General features: G+C 40.7%; 1 long non-coding RNA gene across 1 annotated transcript; it reads left to right on the top strand.

The window, feature by feature from the left end:
- The first annotated feature begins 936 nt into the window (after positions 1-936).
- On the top strand, positions 937-24,736 carry LOC121855338. Its single transcript, XR_006086774.1, has 6 exons — positions 937-1,204; positions 1,670-1,777; positions 10,434-10,549; positions 12,486-12,577; positions 20,525-20,608; positions 23,825-24,736. It is a non-coding gene; the product is annotated as an uncharacterized LOC121855338 (long non-coding RNA).
- The last annotated feature ends 1,370 nt before the right edge of the window (positions 24,737-26,106 follow it).

The raw sequence follows: 26,106 nt of genomic DNA, 5'->3' as shown, positions 1-26,106 counted from the left end.
ACGTCAGGACTCGAAAATAGGTAATTTGACAAAATTTTGGTACGACCGAGGCGGTCGTAGGTCGAGTAGGTCGTAAGTCGAGGAGTAGCTGTATTTAACTAGTGATAACAGAAAAAGTTATTTCTTTAATGTTTTGTCTGTGAGTCGGTTCTCGTCTTCAACGTTTAGGTCACGAAGGAGGCTTAAATATATCTAGAAAAAAAAGTTTAAGCTCCTGCGTAAATATCACAATAGATTTGCACTGTCCTCTGTTTGGTCACAGCAGATTATGTGAAATTCGAGCGAGAGAGATTTAAATAATAAATCCCGCAAAATTGTGCGTTTCTCCCGGAAGCACGAAAAGAATCCGTCAATAACGTCGCAGTTTCGTTCTGTGTCGGTCACGTCCACGAAATGTAGACGCTATTGGACTGTACGAAACCGGGTATGCCGATTAAATTTTTGCTCGTCCATCGCAAGAAGTTAGGTAGTTTAGATTAGATTAGGTTAGGTAGGGTTTTCAATGTTTTTTTTTAACCCTTCATGTTGAAAGTAACTTTTTTTGGAAGATTCATTGTTTTTGTTAGTGTAAGGAAATTAAGATCATATAAATTTATTAGAAAAAATCCAAATAAATACTGGTAAAATTATCATTTTGGCCGTGCATCTATTTTCCAAAAGTCATAATCGTTCAAAATATCCATAAAAACCGTTGGAAAAAGATAATTTCAACTTTACGTAACCTATTTGAGTAATCGGTTTCTCCATGTGGTGTTAAACTATTGAGTAATGTTTATTTTTAATACAAAGTTGTTATTTGACCCGGATTCTGGGCCAAATGACCGTCGGCTATTTGACCGGGACCTGCGGGGATCGTGTGGGATTGTAGTCGGGATGGTTGGGGGCATTAAACAAGTCATTCCATGATGGTATTATTTAATTGTATAATTTCTGTTGACAAAAGGATTTAGTTTTATTTTAGATCTTTGTCAAATAACCGGCGGTTATTGTGCCGAGTACTGGTCAAATAATCCCTGCCTATAATATAATAGTTTTACAGTGTTGTGTATTATATAGGTATCTGTTACATTTCCAGGAAGCTTTAAGGACCAACAACACATCTCGGTACGACAAGTGGAGACTCGACCGTACAGACCCGTCCGGTCTCGCACACGACGCCGTTAACGGCAAACGGAGAAACGCCGCCGCCGCCGACCCGCGGGAGGTAAGACCGACGTCGTCACTTCGCGTCGGGCGTACGAGCCGAGCGTATTAGAGGACTTGTATTTAAGTGCACTTGTACAGTAATCCTATAAAAGTGGACATTTATGTAAATGATTGTGTCTAAAGTCACTTCCCATTGGTGTCGGTGGTACGGGACCTCTCAAAATTGTGGCCCAGATTCACGTTTTTCATCCCAAACCAAATTTTGAATGTGTGTTTATTTCGTTATTCTTTAAAGTACAGTGCAGTATATTAATAACTTTTAGCTTCGTTTTCAAAACATAATGTCATTGTTTATTAATTATGATTCTTTACAAATGCTGTACTACTTTTTCTGCCTGTATGTTTCAATTCAGTTTATGAAACTTTTATTTGCATAGTTTTGAAGAAGACTACAGTACTTAGTACATAGTTTAAATGTTTGCATATCAACAGTGCAGTACTTTATCTTAAGTAATATTTTCAGGTACTTTCTCCATCACTGCCTAAAGTGGACCTGATGTGAACTAGAATGAAGTTGGCTGGACCTGCAGTGAAGTGGACCTGAAGCTAACTGGACCTCAAGTAGTCTGTGGTATTGTATTTAATATTGTTGTGGTACTTTGAATGTTAGGAAAGTTGTACAGGCATTCCCCAGTTTGAAAGAGTACTGTGTCTTATAAAAACCTATGGTAAATCGAATCAATATTCCTATAGACTCACATTATAAAAGCCAAGATACTTTTCTTCAATGAAAAAGGTTCCCCCCCCAATTATGTAGTCTCCAAAAAGTATTGATAGATTTTCTAGCGGTAAAATTTGAAACGCTGGGTGAAAGACTTTGATGTGATCTCCAGTGCATCAGCATAAATTGGTACAGGTACATCCGGTCACTATATGAGCAACAGCCATAGACGCGGGTAGCGAGAGAGGGAGTCATCCTCGCGTGACATACAACCGTACAGTAAATGCTTTACTATAACAAGAAATCCATTAAGCTATATTAATGTATGTATCGTGCTGGGTAGAAGCAAGGCATATGTAAAGAAGCCCCTGACTGAGGATTACAATAACATGGAAATATACTTTAAATGGAAGAGTTTCGGATCACAACCGAGACGGACCTCGAGGCGAACATTTCACCGTGTCGTAGTGACGGTTTCATTCGTACCGAGCTGCAGAACATAGTCGTCGACGACACGTATGATTTATGAGAGGTGACCAAGGAAATAGTAGTTGATATTAGAGTGAACAGCTACAGCAATATACAGTATATCGGTCTAATTGGGATCTGCCAAATATTATTGATTCGTAAATAGTGTCGGTTTAACGTCACAATAAGAATTTAAATCGGCGCGTCGCCGGTCTTTTCGTGGCGGCTGATCCATCGCGATACCGCGGGTTCGCTCGCCCCGTTGCGTCTTTCCGATAATTCCTCGGTTCGTTTGACGTGAGATCCCATTAATGACCGGCACGGCGTCGGCGTCCATTTACGACACGCAATCTCAATTCGCTTGACGTGCGCTCGGAAGCCTCGGAGGATTCGCATCTCTCAAAAACATACGTATGCTCATTCGTGCTCAGAGGTGTAGACGTAGAGTTAGCAACAGTTCTGAAACGGGTCGTGTAACATTGGTCGAATAGCCTCGAAGCACGTCGACCCCGTGGCTAAAGATATTATTTTGGGGTGACCGTACTCGTCGATTATAAGCCAATACCGTATAGGAGCTCTTCGACCGACAGACGAGTCGAGCTCCCGAGGCTCGTTCGCGAGTCCGACTTAACTCTTGTAGATAATGATATACAGTAGAGCTATACCGTATATAGCCAGCATAATTACGGTACAGTCGGTCCCCGACTTACGACGGGGTCAGGGACCGGCGACCGGGTCGCAAGTCGAAAATGGGAAAATAATACTGTACATAGATGGGCGTCTCATTTTCTTCTCGGCACCACGAAACTCTCAATCTTACGCTTGCCGGCCATTTTAAAGGGAATTACAAATGAAAATGTTGTCGGTACACAGCGCAATCACTAATGTCTGCATTCAAAAATACATAATTTGACAACATTAAGACCAATCCACACATGTGAAGGGACCCATACAAATTGAACATTATGGCCATTTTTCCGTATTGTATTTACTAATTTTCTACATGAACCAATAATGTGTCCAAAGACTGGACTCCCACTGTTCAAAGAATCCAAAGCTGCCCTACTATCAACAACAAAATATGCATCTTTATACCTCTTTACAACATTTTCCAATCCTACTAACATTGCATATAACTCAGCTTGTGTTGATGAAATAAAACTTCTCAACCAAAGTCCAATTTTGATGTCATCATTTCCTTGTTCTGTGTGCTGTCTTATAAGGATCCCGCACCCTGCCCTGCCACTTGACATAACTGAACCGTCACAAAAAACATGCAATGTGTTTATTTTAGGCAAATTACTAATCTTATTCCCATATAAAGCCCTTATAACTGTCCTGGTTCATGTAATGATTTCTTCATTGTGAGAGGCACTATGTCTAACTCTACTTCTCGTTCTTCCCAGGGTGGATTCTTACAACTCTTCTGAACAGCTGTACACCAGTCTGCCAGATTACATTTTTTAATAATATTTATTAATCCATTCATGTATCCTCTCTTGCCTTGCCTGCAGAAGGTCCTTTTATCTTTTAAACCATCATTTATATCTTGTACAAATTTACCCCCACTGTTCCCTCTCATTAATCGAACTGCTGCAACTGTATTAATTTCATTGACCCTCTGTGAAATGCTCTGTAACCCTAGTTCCATTTTCATTATCTCAATCATTGCATTCTTTTGACACCCTAAAATAATTCTCATTGCTTCATTTTGCATGATCTCAAGTTTCCGTAGCCTTCCTTCACCAATACAAGAGAGGACAGGTGCTGCATAGTCTATAAGTGATCTGATGGTAGAAATACACATCATTCTCAGTATGGGTACCCCAGCACCTTTACCACAACATGCTAGAGCCTTCAAGGGCTGTAATCTTGCTCTACATTGAGTGAGGACATGATATATTTCTGCCTCTTTACTTTCACTAGTAAAGCCAATATACATTCCTAAATATTTATACTTTGACACTTTCTCAACAATTTTTCCATTTAGAAAAACGGATTCAGTTCCTCTTCCTTTACATTCACACTTGGTTTTTTCTTCATTCATAACTAAGCCCATCTTTTGAGAAAGAACACTAAAATCATTTAATGCAATCTGCAAATTTTTTACAGAGTTTCCTTGAAATAAGATGTCATCTGCATAAATGATGGTTACAACTCCTTTGGGATATTTGTGTGAGGCTATCTTGTTCATTAACACATTAAATAACATTGGACTCAATACTCCCCCTTGGGGAGTGCCTAGTTCAAGTGCTCTTTCCTCAGACAAACATCCCTGATACCATACACAGATTCTCCTTCCATGCAAGTAGTCACCTATCCAGTGTAACAACTTTCCTGATACCCCTAGAGCAGCCAGTTCACTCATAACTACTTCACTGTGAGCTTTATCAAATGCTCCTTGTAAATCCACAAAAACTCTACATCTGTCTGCATCATTTGATAAACATTTATAACACAGTCTGAAGTACATTTCCCTTCCAAAAAACCAAATAAATTACAAGATAGATTTTCCCCCACAATATATACAAGCCTATTTAATAATACTCTCTCCATCATCTTGGAAAAACAAGATGTTAAAGACACTGGCCTGTATCCACCAGTTGCCTTAGGGAAAGGAATAACTATCGCTTTCTTCCATTCTGTTGGTAATCTACCCTCTGCATAGCTCATGTTGAATAAATCTAATAATGGACTATTTTCCATACCAACTAAGCAGTTCAAAATTTCATATGTCACACCATCTTCGCCTGGTGCTGTAGATTTTCCTTTTTTAACAGCATCTTGAGTAATATCTACACATGTTACATCACAAATATTTAGAGCTGATGAAATAAATCTTTTTCTTTCATTTTGCCACTCATCTAATGCTTCTATTGTCCTGTTAGGCAGGGAGGCAACACTAGCAGCTTTAGCCCATTTGTCAACCAGTTTATTAGCTTCTTCCTCTGGATGAGGATGGCTAATAAAATTACTCCTTTTTCCTCTAATTTTGTTAATATCCTGCCATATTTCTTTGAGATTTTTACTCTCCCCAATGTGCTGTGCAAAATCTTGCCAATATTTCTCCCTTGCCTCCTTCCTAGCCTGCCCACATATTTTGGCTATATCCATGAAGATTTCCCTATCTTCTTCTCTTCTACCATTCTTTTCCCAATCTTTATGTGCTGCCCTTAACATTTGTGTCCATCCCTTCAACATTTTGTCATTGGTATAGCAGTGTTTCCTAGCCCCATGTCTCTTATCATTTATTTTTTTCTGTGTTGACTTAGTCAAATATATTTCTATCTCCCCAACTAAGTCATTATAAAAGCTATCCATACAGACTGGTGTATAATTTCTGTACCATTTCTCTATATTTTGGGTAAACACTTCTGTGTCATCCTTGTTTAGTTTCAATTTCTTCCTCCTATATCTCACCTTTCTCTTCCCTAATGGTAATTGAACATACACAACAAAATGGTCACTGACTAGCTCCCTTATTATCTCACATTCTCCCTGGACTCCCTGACTGCTTATCATGCAAGCATAGTCTAACCTTCCTCCTTTAATATGAGTCACTTCCTTATTTCCTAACAAGTAAGAATCTGGGTGATCTTGTAAAAATTGCCAAAATTTTATACCATTTCTATTAATTCTCCCCATTGTTTCGAGTCTTGGATGTCGAGCATTAAAATCTCTTACAGCCAAAGTTGAGTCCAAAAACATGCAATCTGGTAAGAAGTTGAGGTCAAAACAGCATCCAGAAATATACAAATTTGCTATGTTCAGTTCTCCTTCCTTCAAATATAACTTTATACAGACACTTTCTATTCCTTGTACTCTACTCGGGTTTCCAACTAGTTCTGCTGGTATGGAATTCTTAATGTATGTTGAGACCCCTCTTATACCTTTACTAGATAGTTTAAGCAGGTCGCCTTTCCTGTCCCTGTAACGGGCCGCGTTTTCTCTTTTCAATAATTTACCATCCAGCTACTGTTTTCTGTTAGTATTCTATTTACTCATATACTTATTTGTTCTATGTAGCATTCCTCCAATGATTACCCTGTTTAATATACTTATTCTCCTTCCATTCTTTACATATATATTTATTCTTATATGTTCTTTACCTCTATATACCTTATATTCTTATATGTTCTTATATAAGTAACTCTTATGCTTCTCCACTTATGTTTTCCAAGTCAAGGTTCTTTCTTTTCATTTCCTTTCATATAGATTGTATTTTCAGTTTCAATGTTCTTACCTTTCTGAAGTATACTTTGTTTTATGTCTTTCTTATACATGGGTTAGTCTGGGGAACCATGTGATTCTTTGTATAACACTTTTTATACTTACAAGGGGTAGCTGCCACCACCCAGACTTTTCATTATATAACAGAACTCATGGAAGGGTTTTGGGCAGTGTGGTAGATGTATAGGCACGTGAGTAAGTATTATTTTCTGGGAACCAATGTTTAGAAGGAGTAGAGTGGTGATACTCAGATTACTAACTCAATATTTATTAATACAGTGAGTGGAGAAGATGCATCTTAGATTCACTCAGGCTAAACAGAACCGAAATTAACTTATTAAGTCATCAAACACTTCAAGAACTTATTACCTCATTAAACACCTCCAAATATTCATTACTTTATTGGATACTGTTGTAGTATTTCTGTGACAAGTAAGATTTAGCAATGCTTACACACTGTCAATAACCCTGGACCCACAGGTCTTACTTTAACAAGGAACAAATTACCTTCTCAATTCGTGGTTAGAACCTCATACTCTCAGGTTATTCTTTCATGGGTACTACAGATGAATACATAACACATTGGACTAACTCCACAATTATAGTAACATACAATACCTCCTGTTAGTTTGCAAGGAACAACCTGGTACCTTGAACTCTCATTCAGTGGTTCAATACTTAACCTGGGATGACTATATTTCTGCTAGTCATCCCTAAGCATGGATATTAATACGGCTCCATACATATAACCAAGAACAGTGGGTAGACCATGATCATATGACGGAGTCAGTAGGCCAGAGTTGTTTACAGGCTCGCTCGCTAGCTCGGAGCGCCTGGCCCAGGAAAAGTTGACTGTGGCGGTGGGCCGTGGCGTCTGCCAAGGAATCTCGCCCTGGGATTCTAATCTCGCCACCTTAAAGACGTCTTAAGGCTAGCTAGATCCAGGATTAATATTTACACATTTTATATCCTTTCCAATCAGATTCTTTAAGAAGGCCCAATCCTCCTGCACAGATTCCCATTTCCTCAAAAGTTTTTCTTTATCAGCATCTTTACACTTTACCAACACCTTTTTAAAACTTTCAGTTGTTGCTCCCTGCGCTACACAATCCTTTATTTTCCTCTCCTTCCCTGTAATACTTATTTTAAGCACTGAATTTTTCAAAGGCTTGAGCTCTTCACTTTCCTCTTTCCCTTTTAATTCTACATTATTCACAGCTTTGTTTTCCCTTTCTTTATTTATCACTGTATCAAGTCTTTTTTCTATCACTTCTATTTTCTGACCTAACTTTTGCAAAAGCTGAAACATCTTAAGCACCTCTTCTCCCAGAATTTCTTGCACAGTTTTATCACCAACCTGGAGGGCTGCACCACTACTCTCACTTGCTACTTGTTTATTACTCTGTTTGTTCCTGGCATCAACAACGCTTCCTGCCGCAAGCGCAGTCCTTATCCTTCTTGAATCTTCATGCCAGGCATTCTCAGGAATCACTGTCTGTGTGTTCTCCTGCTGTCTTGTCACTGTCAGACCACAGCGTACTTCCTCGGTGTTCTCTGAATAATTCCTTTGTTGGTCACTTCTCATACGTGGCCTCATCTCGCATGCAATTGAACTAGCATTGAGAGTTTTACCACACTTACAACAACAAGGCTTCACTTTCTCTCCTGCTTTGATCTTGTCCTTACAGTTGCTAGATTCGTGCCTCTTCCCACAGAATCTACAACGTGGGTCCAGTTGACAGCTCCAGGCCTTATGTCCCCATCTGCAACACTTGAGACACATTATTGGTCCCCCCACATATAGTGCCACCTTCCTATACCCTGCTCCTGTGATGAACACTTTCTCTGGAACCTTTCCTCTCATTAGAGCAATAACCTGGCTTCTCTCTTCGCCCCTTATTAAATGCCTCTTGACCCAAACAAATCTTTCGTCATCCAATAAGTATTCTGGGTCTAGTATTACAGGGTACCTGAAGATTATAACCTTTGTAAGTAGTATGTCGCTCTCCTCTGGCAAAACCATCAGTAATCCCTTGTACCCAACAGTTGTCAACATTTCCACAGCCTGTAAGATAAGGCTTGTGTGTGCCTTCTTTCAAAAGAGGCTCAAAGCTGCGATGCTCCCGTCCTAATTGTACTGCCCATTTTAATTTTTCAAGGAAGGTCATCGGGCATGACTGGAAAAATTAATCTCTTCCTGACACGACCAACTTCACCTTGTGTGTGTTCTTGTCTGCTTCCTTCAAATTCCATACTTTGCTCTGTTCTTGATCCATTCTCCACTATCTCCTTTCTGTTATTTCCATTATTATTACCACCCACACACGTTTTTTGTCCTAGATGATTTTGTCTCTTCTCCTCTCTCACTTCTTTGCTTTCACTGTCCTCATGCCAGCTTGTCTCCCTCATTGTTTTAGAATTTTCTTTCTTATTCACTACCTCTTGTTGTAGCTGTATTTTCTCACTTTCTAACTTCCCTTGTGCTTCATCACTCGTATTAGACTCATCACTACTCAACTCAAGGTCTTCAAGAACTTCGTCCAATACTATCTTTTCTTTACTCTTCCATGTAGAGTTCTTAAGCGAAAATTCACTTTCCGTGGGGCAATGTTGACATCCCACAACACCCAGCCAGGAGTGATGGGACCCCGAGCAGTTATTTTTGTAAGGTAAACAGTAAGTTCCCAACACTAAAGTTGCTTGACGATACTTATCTTATCCTCGGGTCCTTATACACAAGTAGGTAAGTCTATATATCCTTCAGTTAATGTAATAAGCTCGAAAACATCCCAAATTTGGGAGCTAGCGCTCACAGCTGTGTTTACCGGACCAAAAAAATGGCCGCTCCGTCGTATGTCGAGTAGGTCGTAAGTCGAGGAGTAGCTGTATTTAACTAATGATAACAGAAAAAGTTATTTCTTTAATGTTTTGTTTTTGTGTTTTAATGTTTTGTCTGTGAGTCGGTTCTCGTCTTCAACGTTTAGGTCACGAAGGAGGCTTAAATATATCTAGAAAAAAAGTTTTTGCTCCTGTGTAAATATCATAATAAATTTGCACTGTCCTCTGATTGGTCACAGCAGAGAGATTTAAATAATAAATCCTGCAAAATTGTGCCTCTCTCCCGGCAGCACGATAAGAATCCGTCGAGATCGTCGCAGTTTCGTTCTACGTCGGTCGCGTCCACGAAATGTAAACACTATTGGACGCGTACGAAACCGGGTATGCCGATTCGGTTTTTGTTGGTCCATCGCAAGAAGTTAGGTAGTTTAGATTAGGTTAGGTAGGGTTTTCAATGTTGTTTTTTTAACCCTTCATGTTGAAAGTCTAACTCACTTTGGAAGATTCATTGTTTTTGTTAGTGTAAGGAAATTAAGATCATATTTATTTATTAGAAAAAATCCAAGTAAAAACTGGTAAAACTATCGTTTTGGCCGTGCAGCTATTTTCCGAAGGTCATAAAAGTTGAAAATACATCAAAAACCATTGGAACAAGATTATTTCAACCTAACCTAACCTATTTGAGTAATCAGTTTCTCCACGTGGTACTAAACAAACAAGTGCCTTTATTATAAGTGTACGAAGATGTTATTTGACCACGATTCTGGGCCAAATAACCGTCGGCCATTTGACCGGGACCTGCGGGGATCGTATAGGATTGTAGTCGGGATGGTTGGGGGCATTAAACAAGTCATTACATTATGGTATTATTTAATTGTATAATTTCTGTTGACAAAAGGATTTAGTTTTATTTTAGATCTCTGTCAAATAAGCGGCGGTTATTGTGCCGAGTACCGGTCAAATAATCCCTGCCTATAATATAATAGTTTTACAGTGTTGTGTATTATATACCTATTGGTCACATTTCCAGGAAGCTTCAAGGACCAACAACACATCTCGGTACGACAAGTCGAGACTCGACCGTACAGACCCGTCCGGTCTCGCACACGACGCCGTTAACGGCAAACGGAGAAACGCCGCTGGGAGGTAATACCGACGTCGTCACTTCACGTCGTGTCATTGGGCGTACGAGCCGAGTGTATTAGAGTACAGGTTGTACCTCTCTAGTCCGGCATTCTGTGATCCGGAACGATTTTAGTTTGTCCAATAGGTAGATAGGCAGCTTCTTTTTTTTTTTTAATCATGATTATTATTATTATTATTATTATTATTATTACAGGAGTATTAAATTTTTGCCCCTCAGGCCCCAATGTGGGTCAGTGACCTATGCCCGGGTGGGCTAATCCCCGTAAAAAAACAACAACGACAAAGCCGGGGGAAATTAAGGTTTGTTTACATCCGGCAGCTCTCTCTCTGTGCTTGTCTATACAGAGCATAACATTTAACCCTTCAATATATATTCTAGCAGTAAATAAGTGTTGCTTTCATATTCTTAAGTAGAGTAACGACGACATGTTTTCACGTTTGCGCACTTACATACGCTCAGTTTCACTTTTTTTTTTACCATTGATGGTTAGCTACTTATATTGTTCCATTTATTAACATTAAATAACATTACTTCAAACAAGCATATTAATTTTTTTACATTAATTTTACTACAGCTACAATCAGGTTCTTATTTTCTTCAGTTTTATATGTAGAACCAATCTGTCACCGGTTTTGTAAGCTTTAACAAAAACAATGCCGGCAGCCGTCTCGTCTCGTCGCGCGTTTTAATATTACACGTATTAGTAATAAATTGTATTGTTAATTTTGCACACACAAACATTAATTCAATAAAAACAAATTCAGAAACATTAATTAAAATATATATGAACAGTAAATAAGTGTTGCTTTCACATTCTTACGTAAAGTAATGACGATACGTTTTCACGCGTGCGCACTCGCGATCTCTGTTTTTCTTTACCATTATCGTTAGCTACTTCTATTGTTCCATGTATTAACATTACTTAAAAGAACCATATTAATTTTTCTACAGCTACAACCGGGGTCTTATTTTCTTCAGTTTTATACGTAGAACCAGTCGGTCACCGTTTTTTGTAATCGACGAAAACGGTGCCGTCTCATTTCCTCGCGTTTTAATATTGAGCGTATTATTAATGAATTGTATTGCTCATTTTGCACACACTAACATTAATTCAATCCAAAAGACTTTCAGTAATAAATAATAACGAATCTTTCGTACATAAGAGAAATAACGCCGTTTACACGATCGTGCACGTCGTCCGAACGTCGGCGGGCCATTCAAACCCGTCGAAATTTGAGTTTCCGCCGTCAAAAGTTTTAAATGTGTCGGCTTTTTTTGTGCGTTCAAATAGAAAACGTCGAATTAAAAACTCGCGAAATTTGAGAAGGTACTGTACGACATTTAACCCTTCAATATGTCTTCAAAGAGACCACGAAGCAGAGAAAGTGGTGCTAGTGCTTCCAAGTGTAAACAGAAGTCACTATCTGTCCAGGAAGAGGGCGAATTTCCACGGTCGGGAAATTTCCGGCGTCCGGCACCGGTCGGGTCCCGTGGTTGCCGGACCGGAGAGGTACAACCTGTACTTGTATTTCAGTACACTTGTACAGTAATCCTATAAAAGTGGGCATTTATGTAAATGTTTGTGCGTAAAGTCGCGTCCCATTGGCGTCGGCGGTACGCGACACTTCCAAAATATGGCCCAGATTCACGTTTTTCATCCCATACCCAATTTTGAATGTGTGTTTATTTCGTGGTTCTTTAAAGTACAGTACAGTATATTAATAACTTTAAGTTTCGTTTTCAAAACATAATGTCATTGTTTATTAATTATGATACTCTATAAATGCTGTGGTACTCTAAATACTTTTTTCTACTTATATGAATCAGTTGAGTTGAGTAAACTTTTATTTGCATAGTTTTGAAGAAGACTACAGGACATAGTTTAAATTTTTACATATCAACAGTGCAGTACTTTATCTTAAGTAATATTTTCAGGCACTTTCTCCAACACTGCCTACAGTGGACCTGATGTGAACTAGAATGAAGTTGGCTGGACATAAAGTTTACTGGACCTCAAATAGTCTGTGGTATTGTATTTAATATTGTTGTGGTACTTTGAATGTTAGGAAAGTTGTACAGGCATTCCCCAGTTTATAAGAGTACTGTGTCTTATAAAAACCTATGGTAAATCGAATCACATTAGACTCACATTATAAAAGCCAAGATACTTTTCTACAACGAAAACAGTTCCCCCCAAATTATGTACGGTCCCCCAAAAAGTATCGATTGAATTTTCTAGCGGTAAAATTTGAAACTCTAGATGAAATACTTTGCTGTGATCCCCAGTGCATCAGCATAAGTTGGTACAGGTACATCCGGTCACTATATGAGCAATAGCCGTAGACGGCGGGTAGCGAGGGAGTCGTCCTCGTGTGACATACGACCGTACGGTATATGCTTTACTATAACAAGAAATTCATTGAGCTATATTAATGTATGTATCGTGCCGGTTAGAAGCGAGGCCCCGACCGAGGATTACAAAAATATCGGAATATACATTAAACGGAAGAGTTTTGGAACGTCACGAGCTAGACCGAGACGGACCTCGGGGCATACGTTTCGCCACCGCGTCGTAGTGACGGTTTTATTCGTACCGAGATGCACAATGTAGTCGTCGACGACACGTCTGATTTTTGAGGAGGGACGGAGCAAATAGTAGTTGATATTAGAGTGAACAGGTACAGCAATATACAATATATTGGTCTAAATGGGATCTGCCAAATATTATCGATACGTAAATGGCGTCGGTTTAACGTCAAAATAAGATTTTAATCGGCGCGTCGCCCGTCGTTTAGCGGCGGGTAACCCATCGCGATGCCCGAGGGTTCGCTCGCCCCATTGTGCCGAGTTATTCGAGCGTTGCGCGTACCCTCGTCGCGAAGGCTAATAATAGCGCCTCTCTCCCCGTTGTGTCTTTCCGATAATTCCTCGGTTCATTTGACGTACGATCCCGGTAATGACCGGCTCGGCGTCCGTTTACGACACGCAATCCAAATTCGCGCTACGTGCGATGCGAATCCTCGGAGGATTTGCATCTTTCAAAAACACGTACAGTCGTGCGCCGGTTAACATCCGATAGCATATACAGTCGGCCCTTAACATTCGCGGGGGTTAGGTAACAGAGATACCCGTGAATGTTAAAATTCCGTGTACTATTGCTACCCCCTAAACTCGGGTTTCATGCCCTTATTTATCGTATATATTCGTGTAGTTTGAGTTTTAAGACCAATATTTGGCGTAATTAGTCGACGCCAAACGTAGTATAAAAGCCGCGAAGTTGAAAATATTTGTCAGTGTCGGCCGGAACGATGCACCAACATACTACCGCTGTGACGTGTTGCCGTGTTGCCGCGTACAACCGCGGTATTGCATTTGAGCGTAAAACAAAAGAGCCCACGGTTAAAGCTAATTTATAGATACCGACATAAATGTTTGTTCCGCCATATTGAAATAACAATTTTCTGAAGCGACAAATTCCTGAACAAAGATAGTGTTCACATTACTTATTGTAACATATATCATTAAATATATTTGTTTGGTTCGTGACTGGTTTTTCAGGGGGTCAGAAAGTTTTGCTGGAATGACGTACATATTATAGTGGGAAGTGGGATAAAATCACGAGGAAAGACTTTCGCTTTCTTTCGTTGTTCAAAATATTTTACCGTAATCGCTTTTCGAATGTTTTTCAGTTAAAAAACTGTTGTATTACAATAATATTCTATCCTAATTCACTTGTGATGCAACAGTTTTTTAACTGAAAACCATTCGAAAAGCGATTACGGTAAAATATTTTGAACAACGAAAGAAAGCGAAAGTGTTTCGTCATGATTTTATCCCACTTCCCACTATAATATGTACGTCATTCCAGCAAAAATATTACATTTCCATATTTATTTCCGCGAATATATTCATTCAGTCACGGTTAAGGTAAAATATACTTGTGATGTAATATTTTAATGAAAATCCAGTATCGTAGTTTTTTCTTGTTTCAAATTTAATTAACAAAGATTGATGCTTGAAATGTAATGAACAAAAATTTATGTCCAGTATCTACGAGTTAACTTTAATGAATGAATACTTTGTTTTACATCGTCCTGTGCTACCATACCATGGATTTGGCTACTTTGGGCTCGCAAGAGATCTGCCCTGGCAACTGTACCGACACTCACAGCTGGTGGTGTGTTGGTGCATCGTTTCCATTGTTTTCTGGTAGTTACTGGTAAATATTTTTCAACCTAACGAAACTATTACCCGTTAAGAGGTCGACCCCCAATTTTTGCCAAATAATTTTGTCTTAAAAACTCGAACTACACACAGGTATATACGGTAAATAAGGACATGGGGGGGCCAGGGATTTTTTTTTGGGGGGGGGTAGCAATAGTACACGGATTTTTAACATTCACGGGTATCTCTGTTACCTAACCCCCGCGAATGTTAAGGGCCGACTGTACTTCAATTACTTCAATGTACAGAATATTCCTCTGGCGGGGCAATCCGCGTATTTGCGAATCCGTGAATGCTAAACCCGCGTATGTGAAAGGCCGACCGTACGTCCGTGCCCCCCCTCGAAAAAACACTTCCGTGATGCCTGCTGGACCACCACTCCAAGACCCCCCTGATGGAGACACGACGATCCTTCCCGTACTGGCTAGATGTTATGTGTTAAAGGAATATCATTCCTTAGGCTTTAGTAAGCATTTTCCTCCAGGTGTAATGTTAACCTACATCTATTGAGGATAAAATCTTTCACCTACAAATTGACAATAACACATTTGCTGTAATCGGACATATCTAGTTGCCTCAACAATTGCAACCCTAGTTGCAATTTGAAATTCTGTGTCATTACTGAGGAATAACGAAGTCTCTGGTGCACTGCACTCTAAGATTAAGAGAAAATGGACTCGGGCATCCCGAAGGGAGAGAAAACGGACTTCCACGACGGGAGACTCGAGCACTAACACGTGCCACTCATACCGAGAGACTTGACAAGTTTTACCGACCATTAGTGATGTACGTTATCTAGTGAATTTAGTCAATATTGTACAGTATAAGTATACTGCAATTACAGCGGTCCCTCGGTTAACAATGGACCCGAGTGCAAACCCTTACTGTACGTGTACTAAACGATTACGGTACTTAAATTGTTATGTCTATGGCAAATATAGATTGTTTATACAGATATTCAAATACTATCTTACAAGTTATATTCACCCAGGTCGTTTGGGTGGCAAATTATGAGAAGAGCTTAGTCACTCTTAAGTAATGATAAATAAACACTCGGGCCTTCAGCGCCAACTGTCAAATCTTATCTCAAATAAATAAAGACATTGTCACCTCACTTCCCCCCCCTGCTCGCTGGCTACCTCCCTCCTTGTGTTCCCAGACAAAACATTGGTGATAACTTTATGCTTTAAGGTGTTTATTTTATATAATATCTCAGACTAAAGTTAGGGGATTACAATTTGCATAGCTGGAATCCTTGCAAGACAGCCAATAATTTGAATATAAACATTATATATACTGTATTTTGTTGAAGATATAAAAATTGTAGTACATTTTATAATATAAAGTTTTTCAACTGTATTTTTGGGTAGATTTATATCAATTTCTTCATTTATTTTCATCCATTTACATGCAGACACCACAATAAAAGAAACGTGAAAGAAATAAACGACCTCGGTGCAAAGCCGGAGCATTGTTGTACTAATTTGATTACGGTACAAAAATTGTTATGTCCGGTGCAAATTACAGCATGTTTATATTCAAATTAATCAGTATGTTACAAGAATCCCAGCAATGTTAATTATATTGTACCAGGTCATTTCACTGGCATTTTAAAATGAGAGAAGCTTAGTAGGACTGTTAAATAAATTCACAGAGACCTTCGGCTCAAACTGTCAAACATCTCCTCTTAACTCTCTCCCCCATCTGTTGAGCCAGGGTTTTAGGCTTACAGTTTTTATCTTACATAATATTTCAGACTAAAGTTAGGAGATTATAATTTGCATTGCTGGAATCCTTGCAAGACAGCCAATAATTTGAATGTTAACGTCATATATTTTGCTCGAGAGATAAAAATTGTTGTACGTTAGTGTACAGTACTGTAGTACATTTTATAATATAAAGTTTTTGAACTGTATTTTTGGGTAGATTTACATCAATTTCTTCATTTATTTTCATCCATTTACATGCACACAGCATACTAAAAGAAATAATTGACCTTAGTGCAAAGCTGGAGTTTTGTTGTACTAATTTGATTTGGGTACTAAAATTGTTATGTCTAGTGGAAATTATAGCATGTTTATATACAAATTAATCAGTATGTTACAAGAATCCCAAGAATGTTAATTATATTCACCCGGGTCATTTCCCGGCCGGGAAAAAATGCGCCACAGACCCGGGCGCCAACCGTCGGTGTCGCCGGGCTTTATCTTAAGTAATATCACAGACAAAAGTTAGAATTTAATTTGCATTGCTAAAATCGTTACAAGACGGCTAATAATTTTAACATAAACGTTGTATATTTTGCACAAGAGATAAAAATTTGTAGCCCTTTGTAATAAAATTAGTTACAACTAAAATTTGTATGTGAACTATAGCATGTTTATATTCAAAGTAATCACAATTTTATAAGAATTCCAGCAATGTTAATTATATTCTTCCAAGTCAGTTTAGTGATATTTCATAAGAGAAAACCTGAAAGTCACTGTTAAGGACAGATAAATAAATAAGCTCTAGACCTTGGCATCAACTGTCAAACCGATAACCCTCCTCCCCATCTTGCCGCGAATCCGATCACGAGTAAACGGGCCATTTCGCGTCTCGTAATTTTAGCCGCGTCGATTTACGAGCGTCCGTTTTAACGCGATACTACAAAAACGATGTTTTGTAGGAGATGGGCCGAGGTGCATTTGGGTATATTGGGTCTTTTTAGTATTTTGTGTTAGTCTCGAGTACCAAAGTAAATTGTTCCATTGAAACCACTTTAATTGAGTCCAAATTTGGTTTAAAGCTATTAGCTCTCTAGGAATGCGCCTCGCGTCACCGACGCGTACGCGGGACCGGTAACAATTTTACGTAAACGCGTCGACGACGTAATATTCGACAATGCCGTCGGGTCGTCGACGTGCCGTTTCTTCGTTTAGTAAATAGTCGTGGCGATTTTTGTCGCGCGCGTGTCCGTCGACGGGCACGCCGAGGGCGGTCCGTCCGCGGATGCGGGCCCGCTCGAGATTCGGCCCGTATTGCGCAGTCGTACGGTCCGTCGTCGTTTGCGAGAAGTACTCGTTTACGTAGTCTCGCGTGCCGTATATTGCATTTTCTAGCAATAGACTAGTTACGATCGTAGATTAGTTCCATCACGTAGGGTATCGTCTCGCCGTCGGCCCGGGACACACCTCCGGCCACTCGACACTCTGCTTACCGGTACACGACACAAATTAAAAAATGATCAACACGATATTTTACGAGGGCATTATGATTGATTTCTAATACCCTATGCAATGGTTGTATAGATGTAGTGCAGTATAATTATTAAATGCAGGCAGCATTCACATCACAAACTTAACCCACAGAAGAAGTCGCCTCGGGCAACGGCAGCAGTCGGGAGAAGGACACGAAGAACGACCGTAGATCGTCGCTCCGGAGACGGGTCGGCGAGTGCCGCTCTCCGACGCGAGACGATCGTCGAGAATAACCTACGTGTTTTTCTATTTTTATGGATGCTATTTTAAGGATAACTAAAGCTCAGTCAACGGTTATTTTAGCTTAAGGTCATATTATACGTGTATTTGTAATGTACAGTATTTCATTGAGTAAGAATGCTAAAACTTGCCCGGCGGTCGACCCCCAAAACAACTGCGGCGACCCGCTCCGGCACTCGAGAAGACGGAAGCTCCGAGTACACGACGTTAAAGATTAACGGATAGTTTGACGACTATACCACCCCTTGTTCCCTCTACCTCCAGCTAAATGTATCCCTCCCTCCACTTACCACTCTTCCTTTCCTCATCTATTATCTTTCCCTTCCACCCCTCTATCCCACCATCTGTCCCCCCTCCCTTTCTTCACGTACCATTCTTCCTTTCCTTATCTATTATCCTTCCCTTCCACCCCTCTATCCCTTCCCTCCACATACCACCTTTCTCTCCTAGCACCTGTCGTTCCTTTTTTGTGTTTTATTTAATAAGTTTTATAGTATATGATGGTCACCTTATTAATAATGTACCATTTTGTGTGATTACAATTACACTACACACACTTAGTCGAAGTGACCAGTTATTAGTGTTGATATTAATGGGATAAATATTAGATAAGTTTATTGGAGTTTGCTATAAAATATGTGACTATAATTATAAATTGTGAGTGTGAAGAAGGGTTTATAAGTTGTATATATGTCAATTAGAGGAACAAATAATTTGCTAACCCCACCCTAGTCCTTCAATGGAAAACGCATCGAAATGCGCAGCGGCGAATGCATTCGGCGGGAGAATAATGCGGCGACACGCGTAGAATACTCGTACGCCACTCTCGGGCACGTACGTTTCCATTTACTAAAGTTAGGTGGGTTTGTTTGGGTGGCGTGGGACCCAGAGGGCATCGGCAGGCGGTCGCGTCCGGCGGTTGCCGTGCGAGAAATTGGGAGGACGGGCTTTCACGTTGCAGAAACTAAGGAACGGCATCTTCCGGCGGAACCACAGCCCGCGATTAAAGGAACGCTCGGGTTTGACGCCCACGGACCGAGCGCGCGGCTCCTCCGCCGTAACAAGAGTAGTCGATTGAAGTCCCCTCTTTTGCCTGGGTGGATGTGTCTGTGCTAACCGTTTTAGGCAAGTGAATGTTTGGTACAGCAGATTTGGGGATTCATTGTAGGGTAGACTTGCCATACAGTGCAGTGTTTTAATTGGTATTATATTGCGGCGATCGGCGAGCACGGAGACCGAAGCCTCACTCGACCGTGTCTCGGGAGGCGTGGGGTTTGGTCCGAGGCCACTCGCAGTCATCGTCGAGGGTATAGTCCGGAACGCCGTTCGACGTGACGTCTCGTCGAAATTCCGGAGCGGTCTTCTCGTCGCGGGGCGCGCCGGAGGTCGACGCTACGACGTTCCCGGAGGGGTCGTCGTCGTCGTCGTCGGGTATTTGACGTGCATCCGGAGGAGAACGAGGGCACGCGTCGAACCGTCGAAAGTGCGCAAGAAATGAGATCGCGTAAATAACGGCAGATTAATTTCGTCGACACTCGTACGTATAAAAGTGCAAAGTAAATAAATAATACGTATTTTTTTTATGGGAATTAGCCCACCCGGGCACGGGTCACCGACCCACATCGGGGCGAAAATGTAATAATAATAATAATTGTTGAAGTTACAGTGTTCATTTTTGGTGGATATCAACGAAATATGATGCGAGAGGCTCAGACGACGACACAAACGACGACGCTCTCTCCGGTATATTTTCGGGACCGTCCGTAAAAACGAAACCAAAACACGCGTGCGCATTCAAAGTGGCGCATTATTGCACAAGTAAAATAAAACATATTGCCATAAATATGGGGTAACCTAGTTTATATGTAACAATAATACTGAAGAACCTTAAAGAAATACAAAATGGAAAAAAAAATCAAAAGTGAGGAACAATAGATTTATGTTGTGTTGTCAATAGTAAGAGAAACAATCGAGACAGAGAGTCAGACGAGCGACCCGGGACTCGGTCACAATTTTAGGGATGCCACGTAGCAGGAAGATCTACCACGGACGACACATTACGCTTCCAATATTGTCTGCGGAGGTGGTATCTCCCCGTTTGGTGGCTGCCTAAGTATGTAAGATTTTCCAATGGAAAGTGTATGTTTGGCAAATGTATCCAGGTCTTTAGAGAATGTACTCAGATATTTGGGTTAGGTGTCAAGGGTTCATGTATAATTTGCATGCCTAATTGACTATGTATATTTTTTAACCTTAATTTTTCATTTGCAGTCACCCGACGGGAGTCAGAAACGTCATTTTTGTGCGGACCGGCGACTCGACGGACCCCGGCCGAGGACGCCGCTCGAACCGCGGGTGAGAATGTCGGACGACGCCGTATTGTAATGTTTATATCGCAGTGTACGGTATTTACTTAATGGTTCTCTGAAGAATAGGAATGCGTATGTGGCGTGCCTCGGCGTCTCCGTAGGAATTGCGTAGAGTAAGGGGAAGGTTTTTAAGGGAGACGAGAATTTATTAAGCGGCGCGTCGTCGACGAAATATCGAAGGAAGTTTTGACCGGTCACCGAGAGGAAATAAGACGGGAATTTACGAGTAAAAGAGTAGAACGTAAAGATAACGAGGGAGAAATGAAAATGCGACCGACGACGAGACTCGGGTGCCATCGAAAATGCGTAGAGGGACGGACATTACAAGTGTTATAACGAGAGTACTTAATTTAGCATAGAGATATAGAATTGAAGGTGTCATATCTGGTCTAAAAGTGTTGGATACAATATGAAAAGTATTATTAAAAAATGGGAGTTTAACCCATAAGCCAAGGGTTAGGGTGCTGCTGGCACTTCCCCCTCCCTTCCTATTGGGATAAATCGAGAAACAAGATGAATTCTCCCCACCCCCTCCTCCACAAAGGGGAGACCAGATGGACGTCACCTGGGTGTAAGGGTTAAGAATGTAGTAGCTTGTAATGGAGGATGAGGTATATGTATTTATGTCCTATGTTTTATACTGTATTGCAAGTAGGCGTTATTGTATGCACATTGCGGGTCATAATAGGAACGCGGCACGCCGGAGGCGGGTACACGGGACGATCCCTCGGAACAGAAGCCGAAAGTTCGTGGCGTGGGTATATCACTTCCCTTAAAAGTGTAATTAGGGATCCTCCTCAGACACATTGCACCATTTGAACGCAGACGTAAGATTATCCTCATCGCCGTACACGTCCCGAGGAGACGAGGCGTATCGAGTTTACGCGGATGCATACGAGACGTTTCCTTTCGAGTACGGGTAGTTCTGCTATAATGCGATAGTTGTGTTCTTGTAAAACATCGTGTTATAGAAATTCGTGTAATAGAAATGACAGGGCTTATGGAGAAAATAGGGTTAGGTGCAGATTACTCCAAATCGACAAAAATTTCGTAGTACAGTCTAAATAAATGTTACATTGATATCTAATATTGAAATCATACAGTAAATGTTACACTTGACCTTGAAAAAATCTGAATATAACTTGATGGGGGAGAAGATTGATGTTGAGGAGTCATGAAAGATCAAGCTTTTCTTCGAGTGTTATAGCCTTTCTTTTATGATCACCAGAGTGCTTCCCAGAGATATTCTTCTTTTCCATAGTCACAAAATTGGAGAAACAGTAATCACCGAGGACACTTAAAAATTTCACACGTGTTTCAAACAAAGTGTGGAGTAAACAGAGCGCGCGGGTCTAAAACGCTATGTATTTTGTTTTTCTCTTATTTAAAATTTACATATACTGTAGAGGTATACTGTATACATAAATATTACATAAATTATTTGTGCAATTCTTCACAAACAAAACACATAAATCAATTGAACATGCGATGTCGAACGTGAACTGTAAACACTGCATAACCCCGCGCCAAGCCACAATGTACAGTACACTTTAAGTGCATACTTATTTTGTTTTTCTCTTTTATTTAAATTTTTACAATTTACATATTCATATTATGCTACAGCGCCCACAAAACACGAGAAACGTTCGAGTCCCCCAGTAGAGATGTGCGTTCTCTATCCACTCGAGGATGTGTCGGTCGTGCGTTTTCTTTTTGTGTACTCGCTCGGGGACTCGAGTATTTCTGTTTATAACACAGGATGATAAGGGAATTTGAATTTATTTGTTGATTTATTTATTTATAATATACTGTAATATATTAAATATGCTGCAAGTATTTTCTTTAATTTATATACTTTTTTCTGGAAAAAGGGAGGCTACCATTATACCCGGTAATGTACATTTATGGCGATCGTTAAGGACCAAACTCCGAATCCGTGACGTGACTTCCGTTCATCATTTATGTCCTAAATTTACCAATGTGGGTAGTTTCAAGAATTAACGCAGTCATTTACCGAATATTCTTTGCCCAAAAATAAATTTCAAATGAATTATTTATAGGAGATAAGTATTATGATCAGTAAATATACCGATATGCATTACCGACCACAAGGACGGCTAAAAATAGGCACAGACGGTCACAGTCGAGGTCACTTTCCCTTTGTTGTCACTGTAGGACCTTGTGAGTGGTTTACTGTATACATAAATATTACATAAATTATTTCTGCAATTCTTCACAAACAAAACACATAAATCAATTGAATATGCGAAGTCGAACGTGAACCGTAAACACTGTGTGATGTAAAGAGAGCGCCGGTGTGAAACGCTATGTAATTTGATTGTCTCTTTTATTTAAAATTTTACAATTGACTTATAATATATAGGTATACTGTATACATAAATATTACATACATTATTTCTGCAATTGTTCACAAACAAAACACACAACTCAATTGAACACGCGATGTCGAACGTGAACCGAAGCCATAACAATCGTTCGAGTGGAATCGCGTCGGAGGAAACGAGTTCGCGTTTTACAAATATCGTTCCTCAATTCATAAATCGCGTCGTCAAAACACGCGTTATAGCAGAACTCGCCGTATAGTTTTTGGTTCACCGCCAACACGTTTATCCTCGTACCGGATCTCCGTCGTCGCGGAAGTTACGTTCGCTAGACGTTCACAGACGTAAATGGTACGACCTCGAGAGCACGACGTACATTCGGTCGTAGAGTACACCGGTCCGGATCGAGTGGACTTTCCCAATCGTCTTATAGATTTCTCGAGTTCTTGGGAATGGTACGAATATGTACAATTAATATTATGTTATGTATAGGTATATTGTATGTTTTTTGATAATCGTTAAGTATGGGAGGTGGCGACGTGCACACCGTACCGACGGGTGGAGGAGCGTCGAGTTTGATTTTGTATTAGGCGACGGGGTCGCGGGTATTTACGGAGATACGGCAGAGCGCGACGTCGGCGCCCGCGTACGGCACGAGCGGGAGGAGTAATTTGTGCGGGACGTAATTGTGGGGTAGTCGAGTATGCCTGTGTGTTTTAGTTGGCAATAGTGTGTAGATATGTTTGTGTATAGGTATACTGTAGAAAGAATGAAGTTAGATGAAGTTTGTTTGGGAATTAGTATAATTTGTAATAGTAGATAATTGTCGATATATTTTGACAGTAATTTGTCCGTTTCAGTTGCGGAGGAGCGCGCCGATACGAGTCGGAGACGGCTCGTACAGTCGGCGCACGAGAGCGGTCCGGACGAAGACATTCGGGAACCGAGGACGAAGACGGTCGTCCACTGCGGACGAAGACACCGGTCGACGCGCGAGGAAGATGCTCCGGAACACGGGAAGAACGCCACACTCCCGAGTGCGGGAAGACACTCGTCAACGCAGAAGGAGACACGCATCAATGTCGGGCCGGCGTGATTGTTTTAAAGACGATTTAACGTGTAAAATGAATGTACGTGTTGTTTGTAACGATTGTTATAATGTTTGTAGTATGGTATTGTTTTTAGAGACCGACTCTGCGAAGGCGGAGGAAGTCGATACATGTCGAGAATGAATTTATTGAAGATGTTGCCTGTGATCACTAGGTGTTTGCACTAATTTGGGGAGATGATTACGATCGTAGAACGTCACGGAATGCGGCGCGCATCCGTAAATAACGGCAGCATAAATACGAGAGAACGCGGTGGCGGCGGCGGGGAAGTGCGCCTTTTGAAAGTAAAAGAACGGGGGAGATCGGACCGACATAGATGGTGTTGTTGTGGTAACCGATAAGAATGGAGAAATGATGACTATTTGGTGGGTTTTTTAGGACAGAGAGAGTAGTTATATATTAGTGAAGATATAAAGTAAAAGGTGATAAGGATGGTGGTGGGGGGGACAACGAATGATATATTTTGTAGGGTATTAAAGGAATTGACTCGTCAGTGCCGAGTCGGCGTAATTGTGAGAAACGGATGCGACGGGGATTTTAAAGAAGTTGCGGGGAAATTGGCGGAAGCGACGATCGCAATAACCTTTCGACGTGGGACGGACGACGACGAATTTAGTAAATGGCGGTTTAGGAAAGGGTCGTACGTAAAGCGGCGGGTGCGGATACGGACGACGGTCGATCGGGGTCCGTTTACGGGACGGGAAAGAGGACCGACGGGAATTCGGACGGAGACGAGGCGGCGCACAAACGAAAGTATACCCGCGAGATGCGTAAAGAATGATTTGGAAGTAGATTTAACTAAGAGTCGCGTGTTTGAAATGGCGGGAAGGTTCGACAGGTGTATTAGTTTTACGTAATTGTGGCAGTGCGTTTGAGAGCGGGCAGTCGTGGAGTGCGCGTGGGTACCTATTTTGAGACCGCGACATCTACCGGTAAGGAAATACGTAATGCAGCAGTAATATATTTTTGGCCTGAATTTATACTCGTTCACCCGTACTCCGTGTTGCTCCACTCGTGTTAAGGTGTTTATTGTGAAGGCGTTTGTATAATAATAAAATTTGTTGGACGAGTAGGGGAAGGAATACGAGCACAATGTTTAATTTGTAAGCCCTCCCTTTTTTGTCTTTTCCCTCTGCCTCCCCGTCCTCCTCCTCCTTTTTTGACGTGTTTGTCGTGCGGCTTCTTTTCCCTCCGTTTCATTGCAACTCCCTTCGTTTTTCTCCCCCCTACCTGCTTCTGTCCGTCCTCTTCTTCTTCCTGTTTCCTTCTTTTACTCCTCCTCTTCGCCATATGTCTTCCTTGTTTATTCTTTGGCTTGTTCTGCGTCTGTTCCTTCTCCTCCTCTGTTTGATTGTGATTCCCTTGTTGTTTCTCACCCTCCCATTGCTCTTGATCCTGTTGTTACTCCCATTTGTTGGTTGTTTTTGTGTTCGTGTATATGTTTGTTGTTACCAATTGAATTTGTGGTTGTATTACTGCTGCTGTGTGTATGTTGGATTGTATTTATTTGTTGTTATATATATGTTGTGAGTGTGAATTAGATATATTGTGTTGATATTTGACTAAATGTTGTTGTTAAGAAGAGGAGGAGTTCTATTTAGATTTGGAAAGTAACTGTCATCGAGGACGAGAATGCACGTACCGTCTGTAGTTTGAATACGCGGTCGCGTCGGGTTTGGGCAGTTATATATCGGGAAATAGTTGAAGAGTGTAAGTTAATGTTGTGGACTTGTGAAATTGTTGATTGTGGAATAGTTATTGGTTTTAATTTGAAGGGTGTCAATTGCGCACCGGGAATATTTTGTCGGGAGTTTGGCGTCGTCGGAATCGACCGGAACGGCCGGAGTCGCGGAGTTATTTTTTGTCGTCGTAGATTCGTTCGCGGAGTCGTAAAAAATGTGGCGTCGTCGACGAAAGTCAATCGTCCGCGGATCGGTCGTCTTCGAATATTTGTAGACTTGTATATGTTTGTTTGTAATTGATTGAAGTTATTTGTAGTTTGAAAAATGTTTTGACTTGTTGTTGTTGTTTGA

This window comes from Homarus americanus, unplaced genomic scaffold (assembly GCF_018991925.1).
Source record: "Homarus americanus isolate GMGI-L3 unplaced genomic scaffold, GMGI_Hamer_2.0 scaffold27620, whole genome shotgun sequence".
NCBI lineage: Eukaryota > Metazoa > Arthropoda > Malacostraca > Decapoda > Nephropidae > Homarus > Homarus americanus.
This window is presented reverse-complemented; position numbering and strand designations above follow the sequence as displayed.